Genomic DNA, 13,945 nt, shown 5'->3' on the forward strand with positions numbered 1-13,945 from the left:
TGATGAGGCAGCCTAAGATGGAGCGCGCTTGTCTAGAAGATGTCTATTCTCTTTTGACTTGGGCGATAGTATTACCAGTCCAAAGATTCTAAGCATAGAAGATCTCTTAAGACAAGATTTAAAAAAAATTAACTAATTACTCGTTTCATTAGTGTTATTGCATATAAATTGTGAATGCAATCCGTCATCCGGGTTTCATGCGCGGAAATGTAGTTTTCAGCACGAAGCCAACCGTTTTAATAGCCAAGCCAACTAGAATTCAAATGAAGAGTATTATAATATAAATGGTTGACAAAGATTCTTTGGAATATAACTATATTAATAACTCGACGAATTTTTCAAGTCATATATTCCAAATATTATTACTTCAGGGCGCGATACCCATAGAAACATTCAAGTCAAAAGAAAATATGTATTCAGGCCAGAAAAACGACTGATAAGCTGTTATACCATTATATAATTATTATGATACACCTTTAAAAAATCTCTACAATTATTATAAGTAACACTATATCTAATCGTATGTATAATGAATTTATTAAAAATTCACAAAGTAGATGTGTACTTAAATAAATCATGCCATAAAATATGATCGTAACCTATATCTATGTTTGTTTACTGTACAAATAAATATACGTAGGTACAAAATAATTTTACCGCTAAATATTTCACCGTATGCACAGATTACTTTATCAGATTGTTTATCTTTAGCGAAAAACTAAACTGTTTTAAAATATCGGAATTCCAGTTAAATAATCAATAAAGTTATTTTTAAACGGTAGCTAATAAAACCGATCATGAGCGAATGATAGTTATGGGGCATTAACTGCAACATCTAAGCATAATTATTATTGAAACAAACAGACAGTCCTGGATTTTTATGTAGTGGGTTTACAACTTTATATTTGTTAGTTAACAAGAAAATGCGGTCCAGACTTTCTTGTTCAATTCAAACATTGAATAAATCGGTCCGATGTCTTGTAATACTACAAAAATCTGCAATTATTTTTAAAATAGATGACATAGACATCCACTACAGCTGTTGTATTGAAAGCATTTCTTGTCATCTTGTAGCTAGATATTCGTCCTTGAAATTAGTGCTAGTATAAGTGACGGATACATTTGACGATTCAAAAGTACATCATTTACTAAGCGCTAACCTCAAATAAAAAGTTGAAAACTAAAACCCGACTGTCGACTTAGTAAACGCTGAAATATTATAGTAAAATTGTTTTTCTGTCGCTTGGTATATTGGTGCTGTAGTAGATTTATATTTATGAACTCAGAATTTTCTTCTCTTTCATTTGACATCCCATTCAATACAAAAGGAAAAAAAAAATTTGGAGACCGCGACTTTTTTTTATGTAACATCCGTTGGGTCACCCGGGCCTTTACACCGAATCAATTGACACCTCATTCATCAAAATCAGCATAGTAATTTAGGCGCTACGGTGGAACATACATACATACATAGATTGGTAAAATCATAATCCTTCCTTTTGGCTTTGTCGCAGTCAGGTAAAAAGTGAACTGATTTCATTTAAAATATTTTCAACAGAACGTATAGGTTCCTAACGCATACAGAGCCACGGCATTTCAGCTAGTATTTTACACATATGGCTCACTAAACGCTGCACATGTGGTCACCGACACAAATAGTACCAAATCAATATCCAAAACATAATCACAGACATTTGTTAAAATGATTAAATCAGAGACAGCGGATATATTAACCCAATGTTTATGTTATAAGGATGATTTACTCGGCGAGGTGAAATCACGAATTTTTCTCTTCGCAACGGCCGTGAATGTAGAAAGAACGTGATATATGGGTTCCGGGTAGACTTATTCTTGGGTTTGTACAGTAAATTTGAAATTTATTATGTAAAACATTGATACTAATGATTTAAGTATTACATACCTACTTAATTGGTGTCAGCGTAATCAATAGAATACCTGTAATTTAATATACTTATACTCTACTTATGATGTTAATGGTGATAATATAGTGGTAAATAGACTTTTTTAAACTTGTTGCTTATCAAGTAAGTTTAGAATGTAATAAACTCACTCTAATGAAATAATATCAATTTCTTGCCGTAGAATCTACATATCTCTTTACCGTTTCTGGTGGTAGAGTATAAGAAAAAAATCGAAAATTTACTTCATAACGATCGAAACTGTTCAAAATTATAACGAATCAATATGCTATTTATTTAACATAATCAATAATACATATTAAGTACCTAAGTAGGTATAATTATGTTGTTTAATGTATATGCATGAAAGTTTAATATCCAGTTTAGCTTTTCAGAATTCCAGAAACATTAGGCTTAAATAATAATTGTGCGCAAAGATTTTCTATTATAAAACAACACAAAACACCTGCTCAAAGCTTTTATTTAAACTAATCTTGGTTAGCGGTCTCCTAAAATGTTTGAAGTAGACTTACATCATCATAGAAAAATAATTATCATAATATCGTGATGACCGTACCTTTTAAACTTTTGACAAGGCGAAGATGTTTGGTCTCAGACAAAATTATCAACGAAAGACCACTGAGTAAGTATGCTTACGACATTTACACATTTTTATAATCAAATGTGTAAAATATGTCGCGCTATCTCTCACTCTCATGCCTGAGGGTCGTAATTTTCTTGTGATAATAATGCAGTAATGGCTTACAGGTGTGCTTTAAACATTTGTAGTATAGAGGAATTAAGGTAAGGCTGGAGGTTTGCATTTTCAGTCACCCAGCCAGTGACCAGCCTGGTTCAACGTTGCTTATCCAGCAAAATGAACAGTCGAACGATATGCGCCGCCGCCGCCGTTGCAATTCGGACAAAAACGATTTAAGTACCTCTTCCTACTTAATAATTACTCAGATTACTGACCGTATAGAATTTTTTTAATAAATAAAGTTGAAAACTAGAACCCGACTGCGATCGTCTTAATAAACGCTAAAACATTAGCGTAAAATTGTGCTTCTGTCGCGTGGTATGTTTATTGTTGTTGTATATTTATATTCATGAGCTCAAATTTTTCTCCTCTTTCATTTGACACCCCACTCGACAACTGTGTCGAGTGGGGTGTCAAATGGAATACAATAGGAAAAAAATATTTTGGAGACCTCCACTTTTATCTAGCTTATGTCACCCAGACCTTTACAACGAATCAATTGACACCTCATTCATCAAAATCGGCCCAGTAGTTTAGCCACTACGGTGGAACACACAGAATCTGGATGCAAACATACATACATACACATATACATACATAGACTGCTAAAATCATTACCCTTCCTTTTGGCTTGGCCACAGTCGGGTAAAAAGAATGCCACAGAAAAAGCTATCAAGGTTCCACGTAATTCTAAATTTAAACGACTTGAAAGGTTTCTAACTATAAATATACAATCGTCCTACTAACCCTAACAATTGAACAAAGAAATCGAATTCACTAGCAAAATCATTAATAAGATAGCTATAATAACGGTCTAATAATAGCGATTTGAAGAATTACTTCTGCTGTGTTCAAGAAGTGGATAAACAACGGTTTCAAATTGAAACCCTGTCAAACGCATCACCACGCGTATCGCCCTTCAAAACAATATGACAGTTCTGTTTTCTACATTGATTTTAGAGCCACGTTTTCTTCATAATTACTTGACCTCGACTTTTGTTAGAATTTCTCAAGATACAAATTAGAATAATCGATAATATTACAATTATTAGGAAGAACAAACTTAACTTAAATTTACGTTATACAAACCCTCTAAGTAGCAATTAGGTACTATCGTCAAAAACTGAAGGAATTTATGGTACGATTTTACATTTGTACTCGATACAACCCGCTGACAGACAGACGGTCAGACGGACAGACAGCGGAGGCTTAGTTGCCCAACCCCCCCCCCCCCCCCCCCCCGTCAACTCAAGAGGGGGGGACTATATGCAAACGACCACTGACGTCGGAGGAATCTACAAACGATATTGTACTAATCTAATCTAACATTATAAATATTTTCTTAAGTTTGTAGCAGTTTTAGGTACAGATACCTGTATAACAATCTTACTCTGTCCCGTAATAGTTGGATTCGGTCGAGTTTAAGATCTCTTTTCTGGAATTTGTCGTTCTATCACATCATCCTACTAGGAAATCGATCTAATTTCAAATATCATCGTTTTTTGATCATGAGTATCTCATTTTTCGTCACTCTGTTGGCGAATGTGTGAGATTTTTTTCCACCTGAAGATTAATAGTGGTCTTGACGGACATGTCGTGTGTAATAGTTGCGCACCCTGCAGACCATACCGTTGGCAATCTAGCAGACCGATCGCTCGGTGCCAAAAGGTGCCAAACTTACGTTCACTTACGTGCCTATCTATAAGATACCTACATCCTAACTCGTCTTATCTAGTGTTTTTTCCAAATGAAGTTTTTAGGATTCTGTATCTCGAGAGAAAAGAAACCCTTATAAGATCGTTTCAATAATATACAGCCAGTTTTGATGATAATCTTATTACATAAGTCCAATCTAGTCTATACTAATAAATAAAATTGGAGTGTCTGTCTGTAATTTCGAAATAACTACCTCATATTAAGCTCATATGGTTATTTGAACGATACCATAACCGAATCACACGTTTTTTAAATTTTTGTCTGTCTGTCTGTCTGTCTGTTTGAAAAGGCTAATCTTCGGAACGGCAGAACCGATTTTGACGGGACTTTCACAGACAAGTAGAGGATTCATCAGGGTGTAACATAGGCTACTTTTTTAACCGACTTTCAAAAAAGGAGTTGTGTTTTTCTACCTATGTATACCGAAATCTCCGAGATTTCTGAACCGATTTGAGTAATTTTTTTTTAATCGATAGAAGAACTTTGCGACATTGCCCTATAAAAAATTTAGATTCCAACTCCTCAATCCTGATGCTGCAGGGGATCTGATCACCAAAGTGGATGGGATTTAGAAACTGTCGTCGGTTATAACTTGATATTGAAGGTATATTTACCAAGTAAAGACTTTGTCGCGTGGTACGGATAGACTACTTTTGTCCTGGGAACTCAAAAGTTCCCACGGGATTTCTAAAAACCTAAATCCACGCGGGCGAAGCTGCGGGCATCAGCTAGTTCTACAATAAAAAGAAAATACTGTAAATACTCTTACTGAATTTCATCAAAAACGGTTTAATGATGGCCGTGATAAGGTAACAGACAGACAATTTAGCATTTAGGTATATTATTAGGATGGATACATTAAAAACCATGAGTAGGCTATGATATATCTTCAAAGGTTTGAAACACGTTACAATCTTCTATTACGCTGACTAAGTCGGGGGCATCTGCTAGTAAGCTATAAAATTATCTCAGCGATGCCGATCGTATATAGTGTATACCTACGCGATGAAAATATCTTCGGAGCGTTAACTTAAACAGTTTTCGTTTTGGATGAAAGGAATAGTTTATTTTTTAACGTGCATCGTATTTACCGCGTTATGACATTCATTGACTTAATTAAACTGTACAATTATTGTGAGATATGTCTTGTTTGGTAAATATAATAAACTGGTTTAAATAATTTTACGACTTCACTGATTAATTATCTTTGGAGTCTTAAACATGTGTTGACTTCATGTTGAATTTTTTAGAATAGAATAGACTAGAAATATTTTTTATTCAATGAAACTTTTACAGGTACTTTTTAATAGTCAAACGCATATCTACCCCAGTTCGGAATGCCATACCTAAGTCAACTGACTGTAAAAATAGTAGGTATAAAACAAAGCTGAAATCTGCGTTAGTATCGCTATATTATCTGTCAGTGTGGATTTTTCATTATTTAGAAAGAAAAAAAAATGGGACGAAGTAACGAGCCAATTATTTAAAAAATAAAGAAGTGAGATACAAGCTGTAACAGATTTTGATATTGTATAAGTAAGTAAAATTAACATTGTCTGGCAATCCGAACTTGGTCAGCGTGGTGGACTGTTGGCCAAACCCAACTCATTCTGAGAGGAGGCCGGTATTCAGTTGTTAGCCGGTTGATGATGATAATTATGATGAAGTAAAATATTTACAGAAAACGAGTAGCGAGCCGATCGAGTAGATGCACTTTTACGTCACTAGCTAAAATGCGATGCCGAATTACGTTATTTGTTACGCAGAAAATTCTCCCAGGTATCTACGTAAATATTTTATTATTAATAAAGTAACAAATTCTTACTCACACAGGTTATGAGAAGAGGCGTGCAGTCTCAATCGATTTGCAATAAGATATATTTACCTACTTACCTAAAATATGAAGTAGGTCTGTGCTCATCATAATTTAGCTATTCCTAGTTCCGTATTACTTACCTTGTCTAACATTTATGAAGCAAGTTCTGAAACTTTAGTATGCGAGCATTACAGGCAAAACCTCTGAGAGATTTTATAGACAAGCTTTTCGTATGAAACTGCTAGTCCCTTCTGAGAAGGTTACGATAACATTCAATCAGAGACTGACAGATCGGAAAAACAAAAATCTGTTTTAATCCGCAAAGGAAGTTGCGGGTGGTCTTCAACACCCACTGATTCCATTTGTCAAAACAAAAGTCACGATACAGAGCATTTACGGTTCTATAAATAAGTAGGTACTAATCCCTTAATCTGTTGCCCGCGACTACATCCTCGTTTTTATTCTATTTCTCCACTAACATACAACACTTTCCGTCGCGTCTCGTTTGATGTCCTCTGTACTCCTAGTGGAGGTTTGCTAACGACATCATCATTCTAGTTCCTTGGGACCCCAAAATCTATCAGTTTTTGAACTATATACATTTTTAAACTACCGTGAGTGATTTCCATTATAAGTAGGTACCCATAGGTTGTTACGGCTATACTCACTAAATACATCGACTAAATACGTGAATATAGCCGTAACAACCCATACTTGTATAGGTATAGAGTTCAAAATGTAACAAAAAGCTAAACCTACCTTTGTACTTTATAATTTTTTTCCTCTCTCGTCTGGCTTTACAAAGTTTAGCCTAGTTTGTAGTTATTTGTAACAAGTTAGTTAAACTATACAAGTATGGACCCCGTCTGTGCCGGCGCTCGCCGACATACGCACGGCACCCCCTTTAGAGCGCTTCCAGTCAGTTTTAACAAAAAAAAACACTCCAAAAAGGCAGAGCACGCCCGCCAGCTAACACCAACACAGACGAAGTCCGTACTTTATAATAGTAAATTAGATGCAGACATGACATCATAGGATATACCTAATGGCCCAAGTACTGAAAACCTTTTGGGAGCTGGTATTAGCTGAAAGCTTGTTACATAGTATCTCTGCCTGATTATGAAAAACGAGTGATTTATAGTTGAAATTAGCAGCCCGTGTCGAATTCACCTAGGTTGAACAACATAATATTATATTATAGCCTATGTGAATTTGGAATAATGTACCTTTCAAATAGTGAAAGAATTTTTCAAATAGGTGCAATGCTTGGCTGGTTCCGGACATTACCCGCCTATGTGGAGATTAATGTCTTACCATACAAACTCACTAAATGCACTCTTTCTTTATAATAGTAGATATTATTATACTTAAGCCTTATATCAAGTACCTCTTCTACTTAAATTTTCCCACCAGGTCTCCAACTACAAACACTACACTCTGACGTAATACGCCACCGTTGGAACCCTTATCCGTGAAAACGAGATTCTGTTGTTGAAACTGTTGATATAGTTTCATAAAGTGATACAGAATCCAATAAAACTGTTTGCCTTATTGATTGAGTAACTGTAAATGTGTCTTTTAATACTTTCTAATAACAACTAAAAAGCAAATATTATGAAGGTTTTATTGTGAAGGCAGCATAAAAAACAACTCATAGATTCCACAATTGAATAAGGTGCACAGTTACAATTTACAATTAAAAACCTTTAGACTTACTTAAGTGAATTGCTAAGATAAACGCAGTTAAAAAATTAAAAAGGTAAAACAGTTAAAATATTGTTTAAAGATGATATACACGTTTAAATAATAGCCAAATAAAAAACACGCTTGCAATTAGGTTAATAATTCTATACGGAAACGATTTTTATTTTAAATCGGACATCCTACTACGCCGTAGCTGTTTCGTAGCAGGTTAAGGTAATCTACCATGTCGATTGTTGCATGCCTTATTATTCCTACAATAAAACTAAATACTGGATAAAAGCTAAGCATACATAAATATATTTAACTTTGTCATTTTCTATTTACGTAGGAAATAATTTAAAAGTAAATTAGGTTTTATATGACATTAATGTTTTACCAAAACTTTTGGACGATACTTGTTACTATAATTCATTTTCTTTTCTAAATTTTCTTCCACTGCTTTCATCAGCATTTAAGAAACTGTCTATCACAATAGTTAATGAAGTGCATTTTGTTTTTAATAAATTGTAAATTAAAGGTAACGTCAAGAATTGTCAGTTAGGATGCTATTGTAAATTATCTTGCTGTTATTATGGGACTTGTCGTTGCATTATGGGTCTTATTGCATGGAATTAGAGACGAGTACGTGTGGTGAGGGATGCATGGAGTAGTGTTCTATGTTTGTAAAGAGGTAGCCGCTGGCAGCTCGCCCGCGACCCGGCACGAAGCTTATAAAAGACAGCGGCGTTTAGCTCCCACGCCCGGCGCGCACAATCATAACGCTCTCCTCATGGGACATGGGGTGCGCTAAGCTCATCCGATAGTACAACAAAACAAATTAATTAAATAATTAATGTATTTTCACACGTAAAACCAGTAACTGGGACCAAGTGATAGTGATAACGGTAAGTTAGAGTTTGAATCTGTGAAAGTGTTGCCCAATGGACTGTGAAATGTGGATATGTGACTCCAGTGTTGCGATCAGCCGTCATTGCACCAGGATTAAAGCGTTAAACGGACACTCGTGATGTGTTGAGCGATATTTTCACTGAAAAAGGAAAAGTTCTTAATAAACAGTGGGAAATTACGGGTGCGGATCGGATGCCAGTGTTACCAGAAGTGAAAAGTGCTGGGTTTTAAACACAAAAACCTAGTTTATAAAGTCAACTGGATAATTTTATACCGATCAAGGATCAATTTAGTTGATATCAGACCTGTGCTAAGACGGGGCATGGTAGAAATAATTGTAGCATTGTATGAAAGACCCTATAAAATATAAAGACCCTATAAAAGATGCGCCTGTGCCTCGTTTGGTCGCAAATGTTTGTCGCGGCACGGTACGACCCTTGCATGGTATACGAACTAAATCAGACCTTAGTTTAATAAAGTGATAGAAAACATAATCACATGTGAGTTAAAGCTATATAAAATCTTTAATGTGGTTAATTCTTTCGTACTCTATCTCTAATTCAATATTCCATCTCTTAAACTAAAATGGCAGGTCTAAACGTATTGTTACCTTTTTCATAGAAAAAGATGGCTGTAGATCTGGGTCTGTCAATTTAGTTAAGTTTAAAGATTGTGTTTAACAAAATTTGCCAAAATGATTTATGTATGAGCAAGGACTTTCAGTCTGTACCTTATCATGAATGGAATTTAATCACCTTGGATTTTTAGATTCATTCAAACAATCATTAATTCAATCAATTCAAATTTTTAACAATTTAATTATACCAGTGAAATAACTGTATCATTTTATTAATATAATCACTTATTTATTTCTTGAAATACTGGCAACTCCGTAACGCTTTTAAAGAAGGAATATTAAAGTAATAAGTACTTGTATATATTATACAAGAGTGAATCGATAAAAGGATCCATATTAGTCTGTCGTCGATCCTAAATTATATAAGCAACGGTATGTTGGTAATTTCATAGCCGCAAATACGTCTGTCGCCACCTCTTAGCACAACATATCACATGATGACGCAAATTTGGCAGGCTCCTTGCGCCAAAAATTCACTGGCTTTAATATTTAATCAAAGATTAGAACATTGCCTACCTGTTACGCTAAATTCTCATTAAAGAAGGGAACATATAAATAAAACAACTGGTCAATAGCCTGTCAAAAGAAGCCTATAGTATGGTCCCGTAGAAAAACTGCCACTTTGGGGCTTATTTCGTACGAGGTTAGTTTTTTTCGAGAAACTGATTAAAAAATTTGATAATGATTCAGAGTCGCTTTGCCCCACTGGTGGGTCTAAAGCATACCACCATGTACTCGTAAAATATTCAACGAGGTCCACTCGAGATCATTTGCCAAAAATCTTTTTTTTGATTCTCACTTTTCATGTTATTTTTAAATTATTAACATACTCTACGCTACATAGCGGTAACAAGTTTCAATGACTGTGATAATTTTTTTCTTTTTATTTTAGTTTACAAACAGACTACTAAATGTCTACAAGGGTTCCTTGTTTTATTATGGAACCCTTAAATATTTATGCTAAAATAAATATGTAGAAGGTAGGAGTATATCCATCTTTTTTATTGAAAATTTTATAGTACAAGTGTAAATTAAAAATTTATAACACCCCCGACAAAAGTGAAGGTTACAGTAACTAGAAAAGAGCTGATAACTTTCAAATGGCTGAACCAATTTTCTTGGGTTATAGCTAAAAAACTCTCGATCAAGCCACCTTTCAAACAAAAAAAACTAAATTAAAATCGGTTCATTAGTTTAGGAGCTACGATGCCACAGACAGATACACAGATACACACGTCAAACTTATAACACCCCTCGTTTTGGGTTGGGGGTTAAAAACATAATAACAAGCCTATACATATACTTACCTAATATTTTATGAACTGTGCAGGAAATTAGCTACAGTTAAAAATGTGATTTACCTACCTATCTATCTATATGAATCCAAATAAATGTTTTCGCATCAGATCAATTCCTTACAGTGAAAATTCCTCCAAGGAAAAATTTGTTACTTGTAACGAGTATTTATTCATCCAAGCTTGTAACATTATTATATAATTACTACTTGCAATAACAAGTATGCGTATTTAGGTGCTTTGAAATTATGTTTAGCCTGGTTATCGTCATTTAAGAGATATAATAGTGTTTGTAATTTAAATACACTTAAAGGCACTTCTATTTAGCTATAATAGCATTTAATGTAATGATATTTATTAACATAAACATACACAAAGTATCTTACTAATTTTATGGCTCTTCGTGTAAAAATATAAGAGAAAATCAATACAATTTAAAAACTATAACATAATTTACGACGCTCGCGATTAAAGCTTCCTATCGCGATAAAATTTTACGCATAATACTCCACAAATACGTTAAATCAAGATGTTATTTTTTACGATCGGCTGTTAAAATATTCCGACTCACAAACCAGGAAATTGAATGTGTTATGAACAAAGTAACTAATGTTCTACATACGTCAATTCAACAACATAAACTCGGATGATTTAATGGACTAAGAGCCAGCGAGGGCCAGGCCTCCGTTGTTTTATAAAAGCTGAAAGTTAATCTGCGTGTTGTCCCCAACACAGCGACGATCAGCGACTAAGACGATTGGATCATGGTGGCTTTGGGAAGTCGTCGTAAGATTTTTTTACCTTTGTTATGTATTATCTTCCAAAACCACCATGATCCTAACTTCATTGTCGCTGATCGTAACCTTCCTGCGTTAGGGATAATACGCAGAGAAACTTTCAGCTTTTATAAAATAACGAAGGTCTGGCACTCGCTGGCTCTCTCTCTATAATATTACATGTAACATAGTATATGATGCTTGAATTTTTAAAATCAACACATAAGACAGACGTGTACAATTTTCTTTTGAAAGTAAACGTCACCAACTAGCTTTATTCAAATCCTGAAATGCCTGAAGAAAACAGCTTTTTTTGGTTCCGTAGTTAGTAAAATAAGGAACTTATAGTTTTCGGTCAAACTAATAACTACTAGGCTGAAAAATGTAATTAGGCTTACCTTCCTGAACATGAAAAGTGAGTTGGATAAAACCTTTCGAATAATATCGTTTTAAATAGGTTTTTTTTAAATCATTATGAGATGCTTTGACAGTTTTGGAAAAACTACCGTTTAAGCCTGCCAAAGTTTTTAGCACTTAGTATGGCTACAGAACTCTACCTTATGCGTGTTTGACACGCACTTGACCAGTTTTTATTTTATGAGATCACAGTTTCCAACAAGATTGACGCCTCAATCGTATGATATTTCAACTGAACGGGTGTTTATTCGTTTCTGATATAATAAAATAGATTTTCGCGTGCATTAATAAATAATCTAGAAATGTTAACCCTTCTTTGGAACATTGGCGAAGGCTAATTATACGCCGAGTCATGTACCTAGAACATGTCTTACAAATCCCTTGGGCCGCCAAAAGACAAGTCCAACCTGCCAAAGCAGATGGTTACGACACACTCAAGTACCTACTATAATTCTATTTCGATTATTACCTTCGCCTGTTTATTTCTAGATGACGAATAGCCTTACGCGTATGCTCCGATAACTGTATCATGCGTACGCATTCGCGTACATTGGCTCGTTACATTATCTTGGAATTTTAAAAGCTTGTTTTATAAGTAGTCTTTCTGTATCTTCCTGACTTCTATTACTCATGAGATACAGCTCTCAGTAGTTCATCGTGGTTGATATAACCGGTAGATTTATTTCTTACCTACACTTGTTACTGAGTAAAGGTGAAATCCATATCATCGTCGATGTGAAACCGATAACTGCAATAATTGGTCAATATTATGTTTTTTTAATAAGTAATATATTTATATTAACAACTTACATACCTACCAAGTATGATAATAAAATATACAAATTCACTGCAATATGATTGTCCATTACAGGTGCTCTTATGAGAAAAACTTAAGTAAAGTAATACAGACCAAATGTTTTGATGCAAAAATGTCAATAGCGTGATTTCCCATCTTTCTGATGAAACTTGGAAGGTCAGGACAATTTCTTAACTCATAGACTGTTAGTGAATTCTAGTCAGTAGTTAGTGATGTTAGCATCAAACACAAAATTGGCCAGTTCTTGCAGATACAATAACATTATTGTGTAACATAATATAGAGCGACGATACCGGAAAATTCATTGTACATATCATCAAGAAAATTTTGGCAAAATTATTGAAAATAAAAATCGAAACGGGTAGAAAAAATTGGCAAAATGCAGAATGTCCTTGGACTATGTTCTGCTTTATCTAATGAAGTCATTTTCATGCATAATGAAATGAAGAAAAGTAAGATATTTGCTAACCAGTGAAGTAGATTTGGGTTAGACAGAACTTTTAGGGGGGGGGGGGGGGGGGGTTTCCTTAAGATACCCGATCCCTTATTTTGCCCGCAACTCTAGTACTCTGGGTTAGTATAGCATATAGCTATCTGAACAGTGAAATAATTTTCAGAATCTGATCATTAGTTCCGGAGATTACCTCCTACATCCAAACTTAAAAACTTTCAAACTTAAAAACTTCACCTCTTTAAATTAGTCATTAGTATAGATACACAAACTTTAAAAGTGATCTACAAAACATTTAAGGAAAATAATATTCTATATAGGCATGCAAATAAGTATAATTATTATTTATATTGCTAAAATTACTCACCTACATAGAGGTTAATACATACTGAGTTTTATTAAGCTCACGTAATTACATACATATTATTATTAGCTATTACACCGTACACGTTATCAAAACAAACAAGCATTTTTCAAATTGCTGTCTGTCAATCTGACTGTCTGTCTGTCCGTGCGAAATGGTTGAGCCGATATCGACAGAAATTAGACAAGCAGACAATTCCTTCCGTACCAATGCAAGAAGTGATATCAGTCGGTTTTATCGTGGAAAAACAAAGGGTTCCTAATACTTTGCGGATATAGCTGGCAACAAAAGCTAGATATACTTAAAGTCTGTGATATTATCGTAAATTAACTCTCAACTGATCAAAAACATTACTTACGATAAATTTTTGACTCGAAAAATCGTA

General features: G+C 34.4%; 1 protein-coding gene across 3 annotated transcripts in view; it reads left to right on the forward strand.

The window, feature by feature from the left end:
- Positions 1 to 8,629: 8,629 nt before the first annotated feature.
- Positions 8,630 to 13,945, forward strand: part of LOC123880934 (calcium-transporting ATPase sarcoplasmic/endoplasmic reticulum type) — a 41,710-nt gene continuing 36,394 nt past the window's right edge. For all 3 annotated transcript variants that reach the window (XM_045929361.1, XM_045929362.1, XM_045929358.1), the window contains exon 1: positions 8,630 to 8,799. The gene's annotated coding sequence lies outside the window, so the exon portion shown is untranslated. The remainder of the gene's footprint in view (positions 8,800 to 13,945) is intronic.

The sequence above is a fragment of the Maniola jurtina genome, chromosome 3 (genome assembly GCF_905333055.1).
Source record: "Maniola jurtina chromosome 3, ilManJurt1.1, whole genome shotgun sequence".
In the NCBI taxonomy this organism is placed as follows: Eukaryota; Metazoa; Arthropoda; class Insecta; order Lepidoptera; family Nymphalidae; genus Maniola; species Maniola jurtina.